Here is a 6,000-nt window from a genome sequence, read left to right on the forward strand (position 1 = left end):
AAAATTCCCAACTTTCAGGGTTTAGTTTGGATGTTTTTTTTTTTCTTACCAGGCTGTTGTGTGGCTTGGAAGCAGCAACCTATTTTTGTACCCTGTCACTTTTATTTTAAACAATTAAATTAGCATTCAAATTTCCTGTCCTAATCTAATTAACACAGTATTTTCTTTAGTAAATAGTAGCAGCATCTCTTTTGACTCTTCAGGCAGAAAGTATAGAAAGATACTTTAATTAGTACCTTGATTTTTTTATCTAAACTAAGTTTTAGAAACTTGTTTAAAATACTGGAAAAAGACTACTATAGGCCTTCAATCTGCAAGGATTTAAGTAAATATGAGATCTTGATGAACGCATGGACTACCAGGTTGGAAGGGACCTCAAGGATCATCTGGTCCAACATTTTTGTCAAAAACTCTAACAATGTCATATAGAAATGACAATTCCTTTATTATATTATGACTTATTTTCTGTATTTAGCTACTGCTACTGTGTTTCTGACTCATGTAGCTTTTCAAGACTTTAAGATTAATGCTTTTAATAAATTATATTCGAGCGAAGGTTTGTTCAAAACCTTGAATTTTGCAGCAGATATCCTGTAATGATAGAGGGGGACTTTTATTTGTTTATCGAGAGTGAAATCAATATACAAGCACAGAAGACGTATTTAGCTGTGAATTTGCTGTGGAAGCTACTCTCTGATAGCAGGGACATGCTGTTGTAAAATAGTTTGCATTTCATAACCTCAGTTTTACAGGCATCGTATCCCTGCAGCCTATAAAAAAAGACTTGACCCATTATGCAACTGTTAAAGATGAACTATAAAGGATAAAAGAAAGTGATAACTTCTAAAGAAGCATTCATACCCAATGTTTCTCTTACCAGTGAAAGTATTTTTTACAGGTGATTTATAAAATAGATGGATTTCTTTTATAACTAAAGGACAGATTCTGACACAATTAGATTCTTGTTAACATGCTAAAGATTGTTCCTTTATTCATGTAATACTTGCTCTATTCAGTATTTGAATACTTATACATAATTTTCAGATGGGCAGGAATTTCTGAATTTACCATTCATACTCTGGTGTTGAGTTTTGACAGGGTATTTTTTGAGAAAAATACCCTGTTTTTCTTCCAATGGTATCTGAATCTTAATCGTACACTGATCTACAAAACCAGCAGTAATCACTGTTGGGTTTTTTCCTGGTATTATTTTCTTCATAATGAAAAAGTAAAAAATATATGCAATAACTGGCATTCATTCTACATGTATAAATTGAGTAAACCAGATGCCAGGCCCAAGTAGCTGTTTTCCTCCTCTTTTATTTCTAGAACACTTTTCATTTTTCTGAGAGTGTTTATTCCTAAAATCTGACCAAGAAAATACTTCTCACCTGACACATCTATAGTCTGCCTGATGTTTTAGAATATATTTTGTTTGGAGACCTCTTTTTCTGCCCAGTTTCTTCTCTCCCCTGCAAAAACATGGAAAACTTGTTCAAGAAATGCAACTATTTTCCCTCAAATTAAACTTCTAGTGCTTTACATAAAGGTGAGAGACCAAATCCACAGCCAGAATTTTTGAGGTGGGAAGGACAGGGTAGCCTAGCTCAGCTGAGGGCTATAAACACTCATTGCTTAGCTTTTAAATTAAAGAGTAGCTTCTCTCTTTCAGCTCTCCTATTTCTAACCTTATCTTGGTTGTTGTTACAGGTAAAAGCCTTGCAGCATTTGCACTCTGAGGTATCTGGGTAGGTATCCTGTTTGATGGTTTAGAGGATGAAGATTAAAAAAAAAAAAAAAAGGCTTAGAAACAGAGTGGGGGGAAACATTAAAATAGGTATTGGGTCACAGCAGAGTGAGGAATATTTGTGTCAGAAGAAAGACTGCTACAGCCAGGTCCCTATCTTTTGCAGATGTACTTAGCTTTGCATGCTGATTAAAATCCTTTGAAGCTGATAGGACTGAGTAGTTGTTGGTGAATTTAAGCTGATACTTAAGTCCTCAAATGCTTCATACTCCTAAGAATGAGTTTCTATCAGAAGCCACCCTAGCTTTTTTCTTGTTTCTGTTGTATCCTTGATAGATATAACCAAAGCTGGAATTTGTTGAATGTTCCAGTTCTGACCCTGATCTTCCAACAACCCCTTTAACTAGTCACATGATAAAGTTATTTGTAAATGTTAAATCTTTGCAGGATTATGATCTAAAGGAGTATTAGAGCCTGATCCAACTACTTCAGAGGCCTGCCCTAGATTTTGGTGATCAGTGTATCAGAGCTATACTAAAGGGATTAAGATGCTGCCAGTGCTTACTGAAGACAGAGTTTTCTGAAAAGCACAATTCAGTGTTCTAGTATTGACACATCCAGAGCATGTGATAGAACAGTGCACGTTATATACTGTATCTCACCATACTTAGGCTAGCATAACTCTGATGCTTTCCAGTGGCTCCAGTAGCCTTCATTCTATTTATGCTTCCATAATCCAAATGCTTAGCAGTGTAAATATTTCCTCCACGCAGCTATACACAGAGAGATGTATTTACTTATATGTGTGAGGCTATGTCATGAAGAAACATAAAGTTTTTACTAGTGTCTGAGATGAGCGTGTTACCTGCTGCAGTAGCACGGAGGCATTAGGCAGGCTGCTGTGGCCCTGTCCCAGGGACTCTGCCATGCCCAGAGCTCTCTAGGAGACTAAGACTCTCTTTAGATGAGGGCAGCATTGCAGAAGTAGATTTACACTTTATAGGACTTCAGCAGCTTGTATATATTAGGCTTTTGTAAAAAATAAAGGAAGAAAACTTTAGAACCTTTTTCCCACTTCTGATACAGAAATAGTCTGGGGTCATTGTCTTTCCTCCATCCATTTTTATCGTTTCATTTTGTTTCTCTGCCTTCCCTGTGTCAGGAGAAACTTTCCATTGTTTCACAGGTGCGGCAAGCAGGACTGGGGAAATGATACAGGGAAAGATTTGGCACTTTTTTCTTTCACCAGCTGGCAGGAGATATAGTCTGTGGAGTATTGCTGAAATGTGAACCAGGTGATTGAAGACCAGGTAAAAAAAAAAACAAAACATAAGTGTGGTGAATCCTTTTTATGTGTGTGAGAAATCTGCTAATGAACCAGAAAGGCCAAAGACCCAGTAAAAGCAGGCAACATGCTAGACTGGAAGACTTTATCTACAAAAAAAAGCCCCAAACAATGTATTTCTTTTTCCCCACATGGTTTGCAATTTATCTCAGGACTACAGAAATTATGTTCTCTTGTCTGATACGATACAGTCCTGTTACATGTTATATGGCCATTCCCTCCAAGCAGCTTTGCACCCATCACAAACACACATTAGTTTTGCTGAAGAACACTAGGGCAACAACAACAATTATCACTTCTGTTTTGTGGTGAAGAAGGTGAGGGTCTGTGATGTAGCTATGCCATATGGACATGGAAAATTTGTTGCATCCAGACAACAAGTTCCCTTGCCAGATCTGAGTGTCTGGCTTAAGAATACTTCCTTTCTCATTACATGACATCATCATGAACATATTGATATTAAATGGTATAAAATCATCATTCTTGTGTAATACCTTTCATCTCAGGATTTCAAAGCACTTTACAATCATTAATCTGTACCTCTTAACCCAGTAATCACATGAGTAAGGTCTTCCTCACACAGAAGAAACATTTCTAAATACTTTCACATCCTGTTGAAGATGAGAGGAGAAGCAGCCAAGTTCACCCAGACAGGAACTGGGATTAGAACTCAGTGCATCTGCTCTCCATAAGCATCTTTCTTCCTTTCAGATACAAATACAGATCCAAAAGTCCAAATAAATATTGAGATATAGGTGGTTTTGGTGCATATCTGAAACCTGATGCTGCTTGGTTTAAATTTAGGATCTCCAGCTGACACGGGTCTGTTCTGTTGCTTTGTAGAGAAAAAATTCTGTCGTGTCATGCATGCAATCACAGCTGGTTTGTTTGTTTTACAAATGGCTTTCTTCACAAGCTGGATTTGTTCAATAGGTATTACCAATTATGGCATATTGGTCAGCAGTGTTTGGGACAAGAAGAATACTTACTCAGATGAATAGTCTTCTCCCATTTAAATGACTATAGTGACTTCTAATCCACTCAATAACTCCGTATAGAGAAAGCATAGAAACAAAATCAATGGGACAAGAACACAGCTGAACTCAGAAAAAGCTTTCAGAATATTAACTGCAAGTTATTGGAAGATTTAAATTCTTCATAAAAGACAAAATATTGCTGTGGCTTTTCAAAGTCAAACATTATTTGTCATGCTTTGTGTTCTGATTTTGCCCTGGTTTTGTTTTAGGGTCATATTTGTTTGTTCTAGAGTGGATGGGCTTAGGGCCAGTATAAACCTGGACTTACTGTCCAAGAGTCAAGGGTGTCAAGTCTGTGAATGAAAATGTTTCTTCTGATTGATCTCACTCTGCCATAGAAATCCACTGTATCAGGTTTTGGTCCCTTGCATAGCTGCTATGTATGATCCAGTGCAACCTTTCACTATCTTTTTCTGCTAAGTCTTGGCCATCTTTGTGCTTGTTTCTCATGACCAAAAAGCTGCCTGTTTGATATTATTTATCTTTAGAAGGAGAAGGGTTGGCAACAACTCATTACCAGAAAAAAAGTTGGCACTAAAGCCATCTAAATATAACCACTTACTGAATTTACTGATTTTATTTTTTTTTTCTTTATATGGAATTACTTTTCAGCTACTGTATCCTTTCAGATTTGGGCTGCTCTGTTATTTTTGAATTTTCCCGTTCGAGAACAGTATTTCAAGCATTTGAACATTTTCTTTTTACCGTTTGTAGAAGAGTGCTGGGCTTTGACCCTGTCACCACCCGAGATGTTTTGAAACTTGCCCACACCTTTATTTACTGCGGACTGGATTACTGTGATTCCTGCCAAACTTCCTGCACAGATACTGCTATTAAAATGATGTGTTGGAGTCAATATATTGAGAGCAGAACTTTATAGTATTTTTAAAGTTTCAAGTCACATTATTATTGATTCTTTGCATTGTGTGATGACATGTTTCCCTCTTGACTCCTACTTTTAATTTGTTGTATGTACAAAGATATGTTTACAGCTTTGATTATAGTCCAATAATTTACAGGATATAGCTGGGATGGTTAAAGAATTTTTCAGTCAAGTAGCATTTTCACCTAAAAATAGGACTACAAATAGATGATGTACCAATATTTAAACTGAAAGAACGTATGGATCATGAACTTCAGAGTGGTTATTCTAAGACTGCTAGAGGCAAAATCAGACAAAATCTGAGATGGGTTGCAATAAGAAAACAAATAATTTATGGTAATGTAATTAATACCAGTTGACATAGTTTCATGGGTAATAGAGCTTGACAATCAACATGGAAAGTGCATTTGTAAGTGTGGCTAATAAGCATACCTATGTTGATCTAATATATGATTCAATCATCCTAAGGACATTGGACATTCTAATTTAAAAAAAAACGAAACCAAAAAACCCCCATATAAATGCAATATTAAATAGCTAGTTAATTGATAGGCTGAAAAAGTGGTTATAAGAGTAGATTAGTTAGCTTGAATTATTTCTCTCATTCCCACGAATTTGTTCTTGCTCTGGTGAAATGCAATGTTTTTATCAGAATCAACACGGAAAATGCTGATGACTCCAAGTCACTTATAAAACTTGACCTGAATAATTTGATAAGCCATGATCACTTGAATAATATGTGTTTGAATATTAACAACCAGTGGTTATGGAGGAAGAGTCTAATAAAGGCTAATTTATTTGTTTAATCCAAGAGTTAGCATTTATCAAAGCCCACAAGTAAAGGAAAGGTGACTGTCAGTTCTACAATCAAGCAGAAGAAACACCCTAAATTTGGAAGCAGAAACTAGATACATTCAAGCCACAAATAACTTGCAGCAGCAGGTTTTTTATTCTGAGACAAGCTAGTTCTTGGTACAATCTTCTTAGG

The 6,000-nt window shown here is 36.2% G+C and overlaps 1 long non-coding RNA gene across 2 annotated transcripts in view; it reads left to right on the forward strand.

Annotated features, from left to right (window-relative positions):
- Positions 1-5,580, forward strand: part of LOC142602109 (uncharacterized) — a 30,170-nt gene extending 24,590 nt beyond the window's left edge. Inside the window, exon 6 of one of the 2 annotated variants that reach the window (XR_012835803.1) lies at positions 4,844-5,580. This is a non-coding gene — a long non-coding RNA (uncharacterized LOC142602109). Of the gene's footprint in view, positions 1-1,710; positions 1,938-4,843 lie in introns of those variants that run through there. The other variant, XR_012835802.1, reaches the window with a different exon arrangement.
- The last annotated feature ends 420 nt before the right edge of the window (positions 5,581-6,000 follow it).

The sequence above is a fragment of the Balearica regulorum genome, chromosome 5 (assembly GCF_011004875.1).
Source record: "Balearica regulorum gibbericeps isolate bBalReg1 chromosome 5, bBalReg1.pri, whole genome shotgun sequence".
In the NCBI taxonomy this organism is placed as follows: domain Eukaryota; kingdom Metazoa; phylum Chordata; class Aves; order Gruiformes; family Gruidae; genus Balearica; species Balearica regulorum.